Consider the following 18,740-nt stretch of genomic DNA (forward strand, 5'->3'; position numbering starts at 1 on the left):
GTTAACATCCAAATGCACCTCCTCCAAAGCAACAGCTTCTTCCAAAACTTCATCGCTCCTCACCACCCTCTCCTCAACAACAACTTTCTCTCCATCACGTACAATTTGATCAGCAGCCAAACTTGATTGTACAGCACTCTGTTAAAAAACATCTTCAACCCACTCCGTGTCCTTCCATCCACTTCTTTGCAATGCTCTTTCCGGCACCACATCAAAATCCTGCACAGGCCCCATAGCCACACCTGCCGATGCCAGGCCAAATGGCATATGTTTAAATTGAAAGCAACCATAAGGTGTTATAAAGGCTGTAGGTTTCCTGGACTCTGGTGTGAGCATTACCTGGTGATAAGCTGCCGAAAGATCAATGGTGGAAAACCAAGTCACTACCCTGAGAGATGACACCATTTCATTGATCTTTGGCAACGGAAACCTTTCAATGACAATGTTATTGTTCAAATGCCGCAAGTCAAGGTATAGACACATTTTTCTGTTACTTTTGCGTGCTACCACCACCACCGGAGAAATCCATTCGGAACACTCCAGCTCTTCAATCGCATCCTTTTCGATTAACCCTTCTAACTCTTTTACCACTTCATCTCTGATTAAGATAGGAATCCCACTCACCTTATGAACTTTGGGTTCAGCGTCCTTTTTCAGTAAAATAGCATGCCCGAACCCCTTCAGCACACCTAATTTTTTTTCAAAAACTTTAGGAAAATCCTTAGTCATGACATTTCACATTCTACTACCTTCATCCACAATGAGGACTTTCTCCTCGCTATTGGGGTCTAGGATAATATGCACATTTTTTTGGTCCATCCAACCCAAAACTCATGGTCCCCTTTTGGCCACATAGAGTTTCCCTCTTGCTGACCTACCCTAGAATAAGAATGTCAACCACCTAAAACCTAGCATATTGATTTTCACTCCCATGAAACTCACTGGGTTAACGTCAGTGGAAGTCAACTGTTGTCCAATTTTGCTTATCAATTTCCCTTTCTAAATTTCTCACTTACTAAAGTGTATGGTGATCCAGAGTCTGCATACATGTTAACAGGTACTCCCCCTATTGACATGTCACACACTTGTTTCCCTACTATTGAGCCATCAGAGATGTTTATCACAAAATGTCTCTGCAAGTTCTTCACACACTCCCATTTAAAATTCTCCATTTCAGCTTCACTGGCTTCAGGACTGTTCTCCTCCCACGCATATTTAACATTACATTTTTTCCTTCTACACACTTTACTAAAATGTCCAATTAACCCAACACATACTACATTTTGTTTTGCCGCAAGACACAATTTAATGACTGCCAAATGTTCTCTGCTGTCACAATGATAGCATCTCCTCTCGTCCAGTCTCTTCCCCTTCCATGTATTTATTTGCAGCTTGTTTTGGCTTTTGCTTTTGCTCTGTACTTTGAAGACACCACCAGTATCCTTGTCTGAATCTTTAAGGCTGTCACACATTTCCCCGACATTTCTGCTTTAACCACTATAGTCAAGACGTCATCCAGTGGTGCATCCCCATTAATCCACAGATGTTCTTGGAACACTGAATTGTTACTATGCATGACCAATTGATCACATATAAAATCATCATGTAGACTGCCAAACTTACAATCAATAGCAAGTTTTTTTAGCTCATCAACGTATTCATCCATAAGTTCTCCTTTGTTTTGCTTCCTTTGAAAAAACTTGTAACACACCACACTAATGCAAACCTTAGGTGCAAAATAGTTGTCCAGATCTTTCAAGGCCAACTCAAATACATTTACTTCTCCACTTGTAACCATCTTTAGCATGCAAGTATACGTTTTCAGTCCCACCAGCCCTAATGAATGCAACAACAATCTTTTCACATGTTCTGCTTTCATCTTACCAGCTTCTTCCACAGCTGTGATCAAATTCACGAAGTAGTCCTTCCACTCCACCCACTTCATTGCAGACTGTGGAACTGCTGCTCAAAATGCATGTGGGGGGCTGATAGTAAAGTTCTGCTGGGCCATGTGCAACCTGATATATATTCCCTATATGCCCTTCCTTGGATTAGTTGTGACAATAAGTCTGTTAATGGTTGAAAGCAGGCAAAGAAAAAGAAAAAGGAAAGGAAATGTACCAACAACCTGTTACCCCTCCTGGCAAAGGTTGTCAAATTTAAAAGAAACTGCCCACCCCAACTTCCTCACCTGTTCCTTTAGTGTACCTTTAGAGTAATTTCTGCTCCATAATGTTCCTGATTGCTTCACTGAGGTGATTTTGGTGGCAGTCCGCAGCTGACTGCTTAATTCCAATAGTTGCTAGGTAACTCGAGTGCAAACAATAAGGCCGCCGCGCAAGGTCACATTGTGCGACCTCGCGTGATGACGTGTGAAGGCCAAATCTGCACACGTCGTTTGTTGTCTACTTCCAAACCCGTCACACGCTGCTCAGTGGAATACGGCCGCCGCTCGAAAAATGCGGCCGCTCAGTAGTTCAACCAATGGCCTTCTCACTGTTGCTAACGACAGGCACAAAATTCTCACAGAGTATTTCCTTGTTTAAAGAAGTCCCCACGCCGCTGAAGTTCTTGGTGAAGGTTAATAATAAGTTCTTTAACACCGACACATATCCTTCTTTTCCTTCACTGTTTCCGAGAAGTAACCCCTTCGATGCTCATGACGGAGCGGTTCCGTCATGAGCACAGCCCATGGGGAAAGAGCTGCCGCTCTCCCCATGGGTTACCGATCTTGACCCCACAGAGGGGGGGTGGCAAAGGAAGAGTTTCCGCTGCCACACCCGACCCCCCCACGCATTCCCATGACGTCAGCGCACACAGCGACGTCATCAGGAAGCCCTGGACACGCTGAAACCATTTGTTTCCAGCGCGTCCAGGAGGAGGGTAAGTTTCTGCTGCTCCGGTGGGCCGGGGGGGGCACATTGAGGCATCGGGGGAGAGGAAACAGTATTTCCTCTCCCCTGATGTCTCAATACAGGGCATTTCTGCTGCACGATCGCGCATAGCATCGCAATCGTGCAGCAGGAATGCCCCACTAGGCACCAGGGGTTTCTTTTTTGTTAAAGGAAGTGACCCCTTGGGCAAGTATCGCTTCCTCAAGGGGACAAATAATGTTTAGACTTTTCTGCCCCCCCTGGGGCCAGATCGCCTTGGTTTTTGGGCGTATCTACCCCCAGGGGGGGGGCAGAAAAGCCCACTAGAGCCAGGGATCTTTTATTTTTATTTTATTTCAGGAAAGGAAGCGACCCCTTGGGGAAGGGTCGCTTCCGGGGGTCTATTTTTTTTAATGTGTATTCTGCCCCCCCCCACGGGGGCAGATCGGGCCGTGTATTTGGGGGGCAGAATACCCCACTAGACACCAGGGAGTCCTTTAATTATTTAAAGGAAGTGACCCCTTGGGCAAGGCAAGGGTCTCTTCCTTAGGGGGGCCCATTTTTAAAAAGACTTTTCTGCCCCCCCCCCCCCCGGGGACAGGTTGCCTGGGTTTTTTGGAGTTTCTGGCCCCAGGCGGCCAGAAAAGCCCACTAGAGCCTAGACACCATGGAGTTATTTAAATGGAAGCATTCCAGGGGGGGCTTTTTTTTTTAAGGTGCATTCTGCAGATCGGGCCTTTTTTGGGCCTTTCTGCCTCCAGGGAAAACCCCAGTAGACACTGGGACTTATTTGAAATTAAATTGGAAGCGACCCCTTCGGCAAGGGTCGCTTCCAGTGGGCAGATTTTTTTTATATGTGTATTCTGCCCCTCCCCCCGGGGGCAGACGGCCTGTTATCTTGGCCTTTCTGCCCCCGGGGGGGGGGGGCAGAAAACCCACTAGGCACCGGGGATTTTGTTTTGTGTGTAAAGGAAGCGACATGGTTGCTTCCAAGGGTGTAAAATTTGGTTGATGTTTTTACAGCCCTTCCTGGGGACAGATCTGCCCCTTTTTTGGTCTTTTTGCCCTGTTCGGGAGGGGGAGGCAGAAAACCCTACTAGGCACCAGGGATTTATTTCTTTTGCAAGGGGGGCACATTTTTTGTCTGTTTTCTGCCCCACCCTCAGACAAGCTCACCCGATCCCTTATGCAAGTTCACCCCCCCCCCCCCCCCATTTGTCACAGCCCTATTTGAAGGCCCATCTGGCAGATTGACCATTTGGGTAGTGACATAGCATGTTATAATGTTAATTGTTTTATTTCTTGTGATTTGCAATTGTAATGCTTTATTTCTCCCTTTTTGTCTAAGTGAAAGCTTTTGCTCTTTAGACTGTTGCAGGTTGCGGTTTCGTTACTTTTGGTTCTGCTGTTTGTGTAGTTGCTTGTGTTTGTTAAGAGACTTTTTTTGTACAATGTAAATGACTTTCATTTCTCTACATGAATGTGTTTTTTTGCAAATTTTGTAATAATAGCAGTATGTTTAGCTTCTGTTTTTTGAATGTCAAAAACGTTTTGCATTTGTGCTGTATTTTGTTGTTTTGTGAGTAATTGGTTTTGTTTTTTTCTTTCTAGTGGGATATCGTTGGTTTTAGCTGTCTCTCTGCAGAGTAGGTGCTGGTGAGTGTAGCTGTCTCTTGCAAGTGAATTGTACAGTTTGAGTATATAGAGCTTTGTGATAAAGCACAGTGTTGGTTTTTGAGTTGTTTGTACAGTCTCCTTTCTTAGCAAGGATAATGGCTAGCCTCAGGATTACTGCTCAGCAGGTTGTTGGTATGCTCTTGAGTCTTCCTCTGACCATGGTTCAGACACTGACTCTGCATCTGAGGCAGAGGAGGGATGGGAAGATTAAGGCAGTGAGTTTTCTCTCCACATGGAATCATCGGATGATGAAGCTACTCTCAGTGCGGATGAAGCTACTCTTAGTGCGGATGAAGTGCCTGTGTTAGAGGAGGACATTTATGTGCCAATAGTGCGCCAAGAGGCATCTGGGCTGCAAGGCTACCCGTTTGTATAGTGCGGCAAGAGGCATCTGGGTTTCAGCCTGGGGTTGCAGGGCTTCCAGTTGGAAGTGATTACATCCGGGTTGCCCCAGGCATGGTGCAGCCGGCATTGTCAGACTTAAGTGGTGTTCCAGGGTGTAGAGTGAACACAAAAACAATGTTGCCGATACATTTTTTTCAGTTGGTTATGGACGATGTGTTTTTGGCAGAGATTGTTGAGCAGACTAATTTGTATGCCGAACAGTTTTTGAGGGACAACAGTGCCAGCCTTAAGCCCCACTCTAGAGCTACCCAATGGACTCCCACAAATCTGGAAGAGATAAAGAAGTTCTTGGGTTTAACTTTTTTGATGTGCTTGCTAAGGAAGCCATCAATGTCTTCATATTGGTCTACTAGTCCCTTGATGGCAATGGCTATATTTCCGGCAGTCATGAGTCGTGATAGGTATTTGCTTCTGCTTCAGATGCTGCATTTTGTCGATAATGGTTTAGCGTTGCCACGAGATCACCCTGAGTGTGACCGTCTTTTTAAGATTCGGCCTGTCATTGATCACTTTGTTGATCAATTTTCTGAGATCTATGCTTCAGGCAAAAAAATAGCTATTAAGGAGTCGTTGGTCCTGTTCAAGGGCCGCTTGGTTTTTAGGCAATACATTCCTAGTAAGAGGGCACGCTATGGAATTAAGCTGTATATGCTGTGTGGCAGTAGGACTGGATATGTCTCTAATTTCAGGGTATACACTGGTAAGGAATCCAGGATTAACCCCCCGGTTGTCCGTCCACTTTTGGAGTGACTGAGAAAATTGTGTGGGAACTTGGCAGAGGACTTTTTAACAAAGGTCACCATTTATATGTAGATAACTTCTACACTGGTGTGCGGTTGTTCAGGGAATTGGACAAAGTGGACACTGTTGCTTGTGGCACAATCCGCTCTAACCGTAAAGGTTTCCCTAAAGAACTAGTTTGTCAAAAGCTTGTGCGGGGACAGTGAAGTGCATTGCATTGCGAGGAACTTCTAGCTGTGAAGTTTTCAGACAGGACAGATGTCTACATGCTGACTACCATCCATGATGAAAGCACTTCACCTTTGACTGTTTGGGGTCAGGGTGCTGAAGTGTGCAAACCTATGTGCATTTTAGACTATAATAGGCACATGGGTGGTGTTGACAGAGTAGATCAGAGGTTGGAACCTTACGCTGCTCTTCGTAAGGCTTACATTTGGTATAAAAAGTTGGCTATCCATCTTTTCCACTTGGCAACCTTTAATGCTTTTGTTGTATTCAAGAATTCTTGTCCTGAGTCAAAGATGACTTTTGCTAAGTTTCAGGAGTCTGTAATAGGCAGCCTTATTTTAGTGGAACAGGCAAGTGCTCCTAGAGTTGGAGTGGTGGAGGATGTGGCTGGATTGAAAGATCGCCACTTTCCTGGTTACATTCCTCCCACACCCTCAAAAGACTTTCCCAGTAGGAGATGTAGAGTCTGTTGGTGAAGAGGTACGCGGAAGGAGACTCGTATGTACTGCCCCGAGTGTCCTTCTAACCCTGGGCTGTGTCTGCCTGCTTGTTTTAGAATGTACCACATGCAAAATAATTTTTGGGAGCATCCATGAGTGGTAAAGTGAACTGAGTGGCCTCAATTGTTTAATATTTTTTGTTCAGTTTCAAGGTTGGCATTTGTGTAGTGTATTTAGTTTCAGATTTTGTGTTAGTAGATTTGTATCTATTTGCAATTTGTTTGTGTTTTCTTACTTGTATAAAAAAGTCCTAAATGTGATGGCGGGGTGCGTGGAGTGGCGCTTGGCTGGCAGTGTGCGTGGACTGGCGCTTGGCTGGCGGTGTGTCTGGACTGGCGCTTGGCTGGCGGTGTGTTTGGACTGGCGCTTGGCTGGCGGTGTGTTTGGACTGGCGCTTGGCTGGCGGTGTGCGTGGACTGGTGCTTGGCTGGTGGTGTGCGTGGACTGGCGCTTGGCTGGCGGTTTGCGTGGACTGGAGCTTGACTGGCTGTGTGCGTGGACTGGCGCTTGGCTGGCGGTGTGCGTGGACTGGCGCTTGGCTGGCGGTGTGCGTGGAATGGCGCTTGGCTGGCGGTGTGCGTGGACTGGCGCTTGGCTGGTGGTGTGGGTGGAATGGCGCTTGGCTGGCGGTGTGTTAGTAGTGACTTGCTGCTGGTCACTACACACACTGCTAGCCTGTTGCGGGTACTTGGGGCTCCCACACGAGTGAGGCACCATTTTTATCGGGAGACCTGGAGGAACGCTGGGTGGTAGGAAATTTGTGTCAGCTCCGTGATGCCACAACTTTCCCACACAAAAATGTGTGAAAAAAGTGATTTTTCCAGCACAATTTCAGGTTTGCAGGGGATTCTGGGTAAAAAAAATTTGGGGGATCCACGCAAGCCATACCTCCCTGGAATCCCCCGGGTGTCTAGTTTTCAGAAATGTGTGGGTTCGGTAGGTTTCCCTATGTGCCGGCAGGGCTAGGGTTAAAAAACTACAGCTAGGCACTTGGCAAAAAAAGTGTTCTTTTTCACTGTGAAAATGTGGTGTGTCCACATTGCATTTTGCGCAGTTTCCTGTCGCAGGCACTAGGCCCACCCACACAAGTGAGGTACCATTTTTTTCGAAAGACTTTGGGGAACGCTAGGTGGGTGGCATTTTGTGGATCCATGCAGATTCCAGAACTTTCCACTACAGAAAAGTGAGGAAAATTTGTTTTTTTGATTTATAATTTCTTAGGTTTGCAAGGGATTCTGGGTAACAGAACCTGGTGAGAGCCAGTCAAGTCACCCCATCCTGGATTCCCCTGGGCATCTAGTTTTCAAAGATTTATAGGTTTGCTAGGTTTCCCTAGGTGCCGGCAGAGCTAGGGTTAAAAAAATACAGCTAGGCACTTAGCAAAAAATGGGTCATTTTTCACTGTGAAAATGTGGTGTGTCCACGTTGCGTTTTGCGCTGTTTCCTGTCGTGGGTACAAGGCCTACCCACACAAGTGAGGTACCATTTTTATCGGGCGACTTAGGGTAACACAGAATTGTAGAGCAACTGTTATTACCTATTGACATTCGATGCAGTTCTGCTTCCAAATTAAAGCCAATGTGTAAAAAATAAGTCATTTTGAAAAATGACCTATAATTCACATGCTAGTATGGGTACTCCCAATTTCGGAAATGTGCAAATATCTACTTTTTCTAACCTCTACATTTTGTTCTCATTTCAGAAATAAATAGGTGTCTTTCATACCGATTTTTCCATGTATATATTTTCCCAAAATAATTGCTATATACCCGGTACATAATAAAAAACCATTGCAAGACGCTGCTCAGTTACTGGCTCTAGGTTTGTCTGGTTTTTGGTGAACCTACAAGCCCTATATATCCCCACAACCAGAAAGGTCCAGCGGATACAACGGTATATTGCTTTCAAATAGCTTTCATAATTAGAAGTTACAGGTGAAAACGTTGACAGAAATGGCTGTTTTTTTCAACTAATTTTCAATTTTTCCTTTATTTAACTGTTAGTTTCTATAAAGAAAACTTAAAGGATCTACACAAATGACCCCTTGCAGAATTCAGAATTTTGTCTACTTTTTAAAAATGTATAGCTTTCCAGGATCTATTATTGCTTTCGTACCCATTTCTACCATTAACTGGAAGGAGGTTGAAAGCTCAAAAAATAGCAAAAATAGGCTATGCCCCAGAAAAATGCCAAAACTGTGTAAAAATGTTTGGTCCTGAAAGCTTGGAAGATGGTGATTTCAGTCCCACAACCCCATTTTTGATACCATTTTCAGGGGAAAAACCAGACGCTTTCATCTGGAGCCCTTTTTTCGCATTTTTCCCCCCAAAAAACAAAATGTAGCTGTATTTTGGCTAATTTCTGGGTCCCCTCCAATTTTGGCTAATTTCTGGGTCCCCTCCAGGAGAATCCACAAACCCTGGGTACCTTTAGAATCCCCATGATATTGGAAGAAAAGGACGCAAATTTGGCGTGGATACCTTATGTGGTCAAAAAGTTACAGAGGCCTAAGCGCAAACTACCCCAAATAGCCCAAAAAAAAGGCTTAGCAGCGATGGGGTTAAAAAAACAATTGAGTTCAAATGTCCTTAGCAATTCTTCAAGCGCGTAGTCTGTCCCAGTCGTCGCCAATTGTAGTGATGCAAAGACACCTTTGGTTGATTTCTTAAAGTATTTAATGCATTAATAGTAGGAACTGGTGGGTGCCAGGCAGCACAGCTTAGCACAGTTTAGCTTCCACTCCAAGACCTTCGATAAGGAATGTCTTGGACTGGAACCTGCAAGCAGTATGTAACCACATTCCACTCCTCGCTCCTAAAGAGAATACAATAAAAGAGAATGCAATGACACAACAAGTGTATTTGGAATTCTTCAACCCCTCCTCGAGCTATCACTGACAAGGCAAAATGTTCAGGCACGTTTTGAACTGGTGAGTGCAACTTTAGACAAGCCTGCTGGCATCATTATTTGTTTGTATACAAATACCATTCCCTGCAACGTCAATTTGAAGGTAGATAATTACCAGTACTATACCAATTATAAATATATAGCAGTAGGTTGTGTGTAACATGAATAAACTGTTTACTTTCTGATATTGCAGCTGAAGGTTAAAGTAGGGAATAAACATTCCTACTCCAAGATGCCGGATAATCTTAGGTAGAGTCACACTGGAAGTATTGCTGGAGAAGGCGATGTACCCGTGACGCAAGGTACAGCTCGGGTGACTCTCGTCGACTAATACCTACCTACTGCCGCGTTGCAATAAAGCGATGCATTCCTGACGCAGTGCACAGACCGGGTGGCTTTACTTGTTGGAAGGCTGCACAGTAGACCTCGGTGAGCGGGTCGCAGTGCTGAACCGAGCCACAGGTGGCGACGCACACCTTGCAGTGTACGGGTCGGGCGGCTCTAGTTGGCGGAAGTCTGGTCACCATAGCCGCCGTTCAAGGGAAGAAATAGTGGAGAGCACAACAAGCTGCGACGCGCCCGTGACGCATTGTACAGCCCGGGTGGCTTTCGTCGGCGGAAGTCTACTCACAACACCGGTCCCTTTCGAATGGGTCACAGGGGTCTTCCAGCTGCCTCTGTCCAGGGCATTGACTCGTGAGAGGAACAGACGAAAGTCATCAAGCGAAAAATAGGGAGCCCGTCTGCGAGCGGACGGCGGACTGATCTAGAGGTAATTCAGCCTGAAGGCAGAACCCGGCGCCCTCAGCGCGTTCCACAAACACACACACACACACACACATCGGGAAGCTTCGGCCTCCTTCTCCCACCTACGTACTGTGGCGCAGGCCCCATCTGGCCAGCGGCAGGAGTGATGTACCGGAGAGTACTTTCTCTCACTTTATGAGACGGCTATTGACATCCTATGGTCTCTGCCACGGCCCCAAACCCAGCTCGAGGTTGGTGACAACAAACATTTGTCCTGGGCACTTCCGCAGAGTGAAAGCCCTCATAGCTCATGTATTGATCAGAGTAAAGGGGTACAGTGCTCCTGACTAACATGGAGCCCGATTTCAACCTGCTTTTCAGTCAGGTGGAGCTCAGGAGTGTTTTGAATGTGAAGTGCGTGAGAGTCCACGGTTCACCTGGGTCTAACCACTACATACTTTATTCTGACGTAGACACTTAAGACTGGAGATTTGGGAGTAAGAACCCATCATTGAAAGTGCATAATCGGCTCATGGGTAGTAAGTAGAACTGTAAGTAGGCTGAGTTAGCTATTTAAGGGATCCATCCTATCTCGGCGCGGTAACTGCTGGTGCATTTCAACACGGTTAATAGCACTAGACTCCCGATGGAGGTTCTTACAAATCCAACGCTTTTTAATTGTACTGCTATCATTATATCACGATAGTATTCTCACTTCCGATCATAGTTGTTTTTTGTGTTAATGGACCAGTACATCGAACAAAAAAGTGATGGGTGGAAATGCTTGAATCAATCATAACTATTGGCACTTATTCTGAAAACATTCCATTATATCATTATTTTACGCACTGTGACAATACAAGAGGTACCACCCGTATACAAATCGGTTTCAGCATTGCCCAAAAGTGAGTTCAAATGGAACTTCTGCATCACACCTCCTTTGGTATGTTGCTTTCTAGATTAATTGGAGTGGGTTAGATTACTTCAAGCATTTTGCTTGCGTCTCTTTAGAGGGGTTATGACCCAGCAGCTTGAGCTGAGAGCTTTACACATTTGCTTAAAGTAGTTGCTCGTGTGTAATGGAATAGTGAGCAAGAAAACGGTTGATCTGAATATTTACTAGCGGATACAATTAAAGCTTTTTATCCACAAATATTTGTGCTCAAGTCGCTGCTGCTACTGCAAAGAATGGCCCCGTATTTATTCCACTTCAGGCCGTCTGCTGTGTTTGCATTTTCCCCTCTGGCCAACGTTTAAATGATATAAATTCAGCCATTATGTTTTGTTTCTGCTATTGCAGCTGATCTCTTACTAGTCCATTCACTGTATTTTGTGGAATTTATACTGGTACATTTTTGCTTTGTCTGTTGAGGTTGGGATGATAGAGTAAAATATATATCTATGTCATTATGTAACAATGCAGCATCACATGCCTAGGCAAGACATTTAATAAATAGGACTAAATGCCAAGAAACTGATGATATTAATGAAAATGCAACAAAACCCGAAGTATTTTGTTGATTTCCTAATATAACATTGTGTCCTTACAGTAGTTGCTAGTACTGGTAATAAGTTCAGATTGGTGTTTTCCGATTCCTAATAGCTACGTGATCCGTCTTTGACTGATCAAAAGCTAGGGAAATAGTTAATAGAGCTGCTGCAGTGCACAGTATTGACAGCGTACAAAGAGTCTTGTAGGACAAACTACAATTTAGACTGGAAACCAGAGGATATAAAGATGTCCTTTTAGAGTGGCCTGAAGGCCCAGTCATGGTGTGATGAGATTTGTTTTGCTGCAAGAGCTGTCCAAACTTTTTCACATTGTTTCTACGCCGCACTGAGTATCTATTGCCCCCATGTTGGCCTCCCTGGATGGTAATGTTGTGAGGGATAAGGTCCTTTGCGACTATCCACTTGTGTTCATGCCTCTGGTATTGTTGTGTTTTCTGATCCCTTGAAGTGTTTTACCCCTAATAGTGTAACACATATCCTTACTCTTGTTTTAAACCTTGAAGAGCGGATATGTGTTCTTGTCTATTCCTGGTCCCAAATAAGCTCCTAGTGACGTTTAAGTGGACCTCGATGCCGTTGGTAAATGACATTTGCCAAGACATTAGTCACTTTAATCGAGCAGTACGGGCACAAGGAAACATTGAACCATCAAGAAGAATTCACGTTCAGCTGATGTCTTTACCTTAATTAGCCATTGTTAGCGATTTTTGCATTGCATTGTATTATAAGTGTTGCAGTAGTATTATCAAAGTCAATGGTCTAAATTGTGTAAGATTTCCAGTTTAGAGATTGTTTAGCACAAAAGCCAACTTACAGAAGGGCTTAAAATACATGTTTGAGATACTTGCCAAAGGGTCCCTTTATTGCGGGAAAAAATTGCTCCAAGAGAGCCTATACAAACTGATGACACACTGCTTAATGTCATTACCCTTTGTGCTAACAATTTTCTATTTTTTGGGTGCACGGAATTAACTGACATCGCAATTAAGGTTATACCCTGATATCCACTCTTAAATCTGGGTCAATGCTTTGAAATTCTAGTTCTTCAACCATGTAGCTCATCTACATGCAAGAGAAGAGTACACATATTTTGTCTTATTCTAGGTCCGTGTAGCCTAGAGTCTGGATGGATCCTGGTTCCATAAATAGTGAGAAGTTATAAGGTGCAAAAAGACACTAGTTTTCTTTATGAGGCTTGTAATGTATATCGGTGCTGACTGCTACTGATTCTGTGTCCGTCTGGCCCAAGAGTTCCCAGAGAGTCCAGGCCCTGCATAAAAGCAGTTCAGCATAACCTGTTGTTGAGTGCAAAAGCACCACTTAACACAATCAACTGCTTTTCTGCTGAATATTGGAGAGTAAAAGCACCTCAGTCTGGATAATAGAAGTACCATCATTGGTTAGATTGAATACATTCCATCTTTCAATGAATTCTTACTGGTTCGTAAGAATAAGGCCATGGATGACCTTAACTGTCTTTGAAAATTGCTCGCAATCTACATTTAACAACATCTTCAGTCAACGATCGGAGTCGCCAAACCTCTAAAGATCCATTATGGGCTTATGAAACACCTCTAACTAAAATGCAGACATCATAACTGAAAATAAAAAAGAACTAAAACACATTCTGAAGGTTTCTTCAAATTTAAGTAAATGGTCTGAAAAAAATCAGTCAGGTAAGCATCATTTGCGACTGCTTTGTCATTCTACTAAGTTTCTTTTTACCTTCCTTCTGGTATGGTTACAGTTTCAAGGTCTTTGCTGGACTACCCTGCCAAGGACTGTAAACTGAAATATTGGCGGGTTAAAAGGAGGTTTTCTTTGAATCTCCATTTGTAGACGTAGGTATAGTACTTGTGAAAACTAATGTAATTTCCCCATCGCTGTATGGTAGAACCCCTTTGGAGAATTATGGTAGTGATTTGACAAAAGCTAACTCATCCCCTTACTTCAGTTTCTACGAAGTACAGCTTCTTTCAAGGCAGCTTCCTTAACTTTGAAAATAAATATTCTGAAGTTTCAGTTGATACGTTTTTGCCAGCAGGCAACTTCTTTCGTTAAATTGTTGAAAGAACATTGTGCGTTTCTCTTACCTCTTGTGGGTGAACTTCAAAACATAAACGTGCAGATTGGATAAAGCTGTAAAAATAGGTTGTCCATAATATCCCTGTCATTTCTAACCCATTCATTGCCGTATGCTGAAACTTGGCCACTAACAAGACCATTAAATCTCCCAATATTACAGGACTTTGACCGTCTCACAGTTGAAAGCATGAAACGTCTTCATGGCTTGATATGAGTTTGGAAGAAAGGGTCAGAAAGTAATATTCAGGTTACAACCCTTTTGGGTGTCACTGCTTGAAGCCGGTCCATCAGAGGTACATATAGAATATATTGCCACCCAAACCTGTCCCATTAAGCCACCTATGTTAAAACACAATTGATTGATTCTCACACGTCTTTGTAGCTTCTATCATGCTCCAAAGACCAACATTGCCTTTCTTGCCCTTTCTGATATTAGGCATGTAATTCATTAATTTCCCAATGTTCAGGGCTTCAGTGATGCTTTGCATGTTTTCTTTTAAAATAAAATTCCAACTCAATTCTGTAATTTAAGTTGCTGAACAAGTGTCAAATCATCTGAGTGATACCCGTAGAAAATTGACACCTAAATGTGCTCCTCTTGCTCTACTCTGGTGGAGATGACGGTCCATACTGGATTGGATTTTTTTCTCTGCATATTGTTTTTGACCAAATTATTCCCACCAGTTGTGATCAGTTGGTGATGCCACTTTATGACCTACTTGATTTTTATGGTCTGGCTTGACAGCGCAACTGTCACCAGTCGATTATGTGTGTATCACCAGGAGAGGTGATACTCATGTGTTAGGAGCCAGGAGTACATATTTTGATTGGGAAGAAGTTATGTGCTTCCATAAAAAAGTGCTTGCCTTCCACACAGCCATGATCATTTTGTTTATTCATCCAGCTGCCTGAGCTTGAAGCTTTAATAGCACACACAAGCCATTGCGATGCTATTGAAGTGTCTTATATAACTAGATCATTTATTACATTTCTCTCTGACGGCAGCACAGATGGAGGAGGAAATTCAGTAACTTGCATGGATTTGTTTGGGCCGGCTTGGCAGTGCATTTCTAAGCCGAATCTGTTGGCATTGCCAATGCTTGTTTACTATTGTAATACACATTTCTCTAAACAATACAGATGTACATGTTTGACTTAAATTATTTAACCTCCAGTTTTGTGTTTCTCAGTATATGCTATTTAAGTTGTTATCCAAACTCCCTCTCCCATCTCCTTGTAGCACCCTCCATTTATTGGCTGTTTTCATCAGCATTCCTGCTTTGTGCTCATCCTGCCTCTCCCATGACCATATTCAATCTCTCACTAGACCACGGAAAAGGAAACGGGACAACAGTTAAACTCTGTTAAGTTTTATGTCCACCAGACTTCCAAAAGCAAACCATCATTGACTTAAACCCGTTTTTCAAGATCAGCAGTAAATAAACATAATCTTTAATATAACTGGTAAAGAAGTATAATACTTAATGCTGCCAAACACATTATAAGTATAAATACTCATATCCATATCAACATTTTTCCCATTCAAATTGATCATGGACATGAAAAAAATGCTGCAATAGTACACTATTATCCCATAGTCGATGCTTATTTTCGACACATCATTTCAAGGCATCTTAATATAATATCAATAGTTATATCTCCAATAAACAAAATATTTTATTCATCATATCCACCCGGCCATAAATGCAACATTATTGCACATCATACGCAATTCACAGGAATGGAATGCTATAAATGTGTGAAACAGCGACCCCCGAAGTGTATAAGTGCTAAATTCATCCTGAGGCAACAGTGTAGTTTACCGTACCGCGGATGAAACATACATCCACGTGGCATGCTGCGTTTCAGGTATAAATAGAAAGGAGAACCTGGGCTGGGTAGTACATCTATTTGAAGGGCAACCAGTAAAGGTGAGAAGACCTGTCCAGGGCAAGTGCCCTGCTGAAACATATGTACAAAATAAACACACACCACTCAAAGTAACTCGTGCCTGTCATATCATATTTCAAAATCATATGCAATCATCAATGTCTGACCTGTACATAAGTCTACTCAGTAATCCGGAATGAAACAAACAGTGGAAAAATAATAGGGACAAGTGAAAATGGCAACATAAGAGAATTATATGTAAGGGACTGTATCCCAAGAAAGTAAATAAGGAAGGTATTAAAAAATGAGCGAAAGGAAATAAATTGCTCGTGGAAACATACAGGCAATGTTGCTTATGAATTCGGTGCTGGCATGTTTCACACACATCGTTGGTATAGCTTACGTAAGTGGTAAAAACTAGGAAGGGTAATACAATGACAGAGTACATACAATGTAGCCAAAGTGTGATATTCCATGTCATCTACAGTATAGAGTCTCGGAGACCCTTATACCAAAATGACCAGACAGCTCCTCGTCCTTATTCAGACCCCATGGACTTTTGGTGTTCATATCAATACTCTGATTTGATTCCAATATTCGGAGGAGTTTCTCTCTGTCACCACTTCTTAATTGCTCCTCCACTCTGTCAATACCAAAGAAACTAAACGTTTCAACCTTACTTTCATGACACTCATAAAAAAAATGCCTAGCAATGGGGTAAGCCCCATCAAAGTTTTTGATCACTCTTGGATGTTCACGTATTCTTTGCCATAAGGGGAATTTGGTACCGCCTATATAAATTAATTTATGTGGACATTTCAGGGTATGCACAGTGTGATGTACTTGGGTATTTTCCTTTTTCGGTCGAGCCTAAGCAGCGCAGGCGCTGCTCTGCGCGCCATGCTGTACTGGAGTATTTAGTTGGACCCTGTGCACTCTTCGCCCATATTTGTCATTGTCCTTCGTAAATGCTGGATTTTGATTCGTTATTAGGCTCGTTAGTCCCTCCTTAGTACTGCCTTGTCTTCATTTGTAACCTCCCATGAGGACTGGCCCTCCTACTTCGGTTGTTACGCGGTGCGCCTTTTTTAGTCTGTAAGCACTATTTTCTTTAATGAGTTCCTTTTACTGCAGCAGGGTCTCTCATGCGCAGTTGTGACCACAGGCTTGTTTAACTCGTAGCAAACTGGAAGCTCTTCAGGGGCCATGGGAGACAGAAGGGGGCAACTCAGCCATGCCTTTAGGGAGGTCAAAGGTGCATGATGTAAATTCCGCTGGATCTGGTGTGTTTATTTTCTGAACGAACATCTATTTTAAACATGAATATTCTTTAAGTTTGCTCCTCCACTCACTTGGTGAAAACCATGACTCCAACAAAGGGCTCTTACCCTCTTTTCTCAATTTTATCCTCTGTGAAATGGATCCAAAAACGAAAAACTCTTTAGCTGCAAATATATCTTTGGACACACTCTACCGCAAGCGCGAACCCAGCCAGAAGGTATTGGAGCGCTTTACTGAGCAGTTCTCCAGTTCCAAAGTGGCATCTCGCTGCGCTTGCTCCTCGGCTCAGTTTACCTGGAAAGCGTGTGCTTTCATCCCCAGCTTAACATTGCTCTCGCTCATTTGCTTTTTTCCCCCTGTCCACCACATTGCTCTATCGTTTGCTTCCCTATGCCCTCCGTGCCCCTTTCCCCACACCCTCCCCATCTGTGTTCCTTCTGTTTGCAACCTCCCCCCACACACACACTTTTAAACACGCATTTGGAATGCAATAGGTCTTGCATTTGCGAGAGTTTAAGCTATTGGCATTGTAAATGACTGCCTTTTATTTATGTTTAAAAAAACAAAACATAAATAAAGGCATTGCTATTTACAATGCCAATAGCTCATATTCACGTAAATGTGAGACCTATTGCTTTGCACATGCTTGTTGGTAGCTTAAACTGCATCTGACTGGTGGTATATTTACAGTCTTTACATGCACCACAATAAACAAAACTCAGTTGGAGTCTGTAGCCAAGTTCTTTTGGGGGGGTTCTATGAGATGACTATGTACCGGTAAGTCTCCTAAGGACGTGGCTTTCCTGTATGCAACTGGAGGGTGCATTCCCACGTCTCTCTTTATGACAGAATCTGCTCTCAGGAAGGACAAATTGGGACTGCTTATTGTACTTGGTAATTAATAATCCACATTTGTAATATTCCACATTTGTGGAGCGCGAATAATCACCCGTAAGGGTCTCTTGGTGCTGTGGGCCATCGGGAAGATTAAGCAAGCTATTGCCCAGAGTCACATGGTGCTGGGCTAATCTGGCGCCGGGGAATGAACCGTGATCCCCAGATTCCGGAGTCAGTCTCCCTGGCCGCGGTGCCACACATCTTTCCTAATTAACCTCACAGTATGCTTACTCATGCTCTTGTTGATTATATTTGGGTTAAAAAGAGCCTTATCTCTATTAAAATCTTTTTCGTAGCCTGCTATAACTCCTTTTGGGAGTATACCTGCTCTCTACATTGTTCCAGTATATTCTGTTCCTCCTTCATATAGCCTTTATTAGTACCACAGTTGCTTCGGGCTCTTATGAGCTCCCCATTTAGGATACTCCAGTGGCGTGGGATGATGGCTCGCGGCATGCAGGACACTGCTCCCTGCTGTCTTCATTCTGTGCATTGATTGATGTTATGCGATCACTTTCAATATGCAAATGTGCATCATGGTAATCTATCTCCTTCTTATTCAAATAGGCGAAACATAAATTTAGGTGATGTCCCAATATGTCTACAAACTCTATTGCCAACTGTACGTCTCCCTCGCAAGTCAGAAAATGATGGTTGAACTATCTAATCCACAGGGGAATATGCCTGGTATAATATTCATTGTGTTCCGTCCAGATCTCCTGCTCCTCCCACAAGCCAATGAATAGATTAGCGAAGCTGGGGGACCAAGCAGGTGCCCATCGCTGTTCTGAAGCGTTGATGATGTAGAGTTTTCTCAAACAGAAAAATACTTTGCTCCAGACTGGAAGTCCTCATGGTGTGTAAAATCTGTGTGAGCATATAGAGTTGGATCTGGTGGGGAAATAGCGCATACCTTCTTTTATGCCCAAAGTTTGCTATATGTTGGTACACAGAGAGCATACATCCAAAGTGATCATGGTGTAGGTAGGTTCCTACA

The 18,740-nt window shown here is 43.5% G+C and overlaps 1 protein-coding gene across 1 annotated transcript in view; it reads left to right on the plus strand.

The window, feature by feature from the left end:
• Window positions 1–9,656: 9,656 nt before the first annotated feature.
• PDPK1 (3-phosphoinositide dependent protein kinase 1) overlaps window positions 9,657–18,740 on the plus strand; it is a 227,115-nt gene continuing 218,031 nt past the window's right edge. The window contains exon 1 of the mRNA XM_085629270.1: window positions 9,657–10,103. The gene's annotated coding sequence lies outside the window, so the exon portion shown is untranslated. The remainder of the gene's footprint in view (window positions 10,104–18,740) is intronic.

The sequence above is a fragment of the Triturus cristatus genome, chromosome 10, assembly GCF_964204655.1.
Source record: "Triturus cristatus chromosome 10, aTriCri1.1, whole genome shotgun sequence".
NCBI classification, from domain to species: Eukaryota; Metazoa; Chordata; class Amphibia; order Caudata; family Salamandridae; genus Triturus; species Triturus cristatus.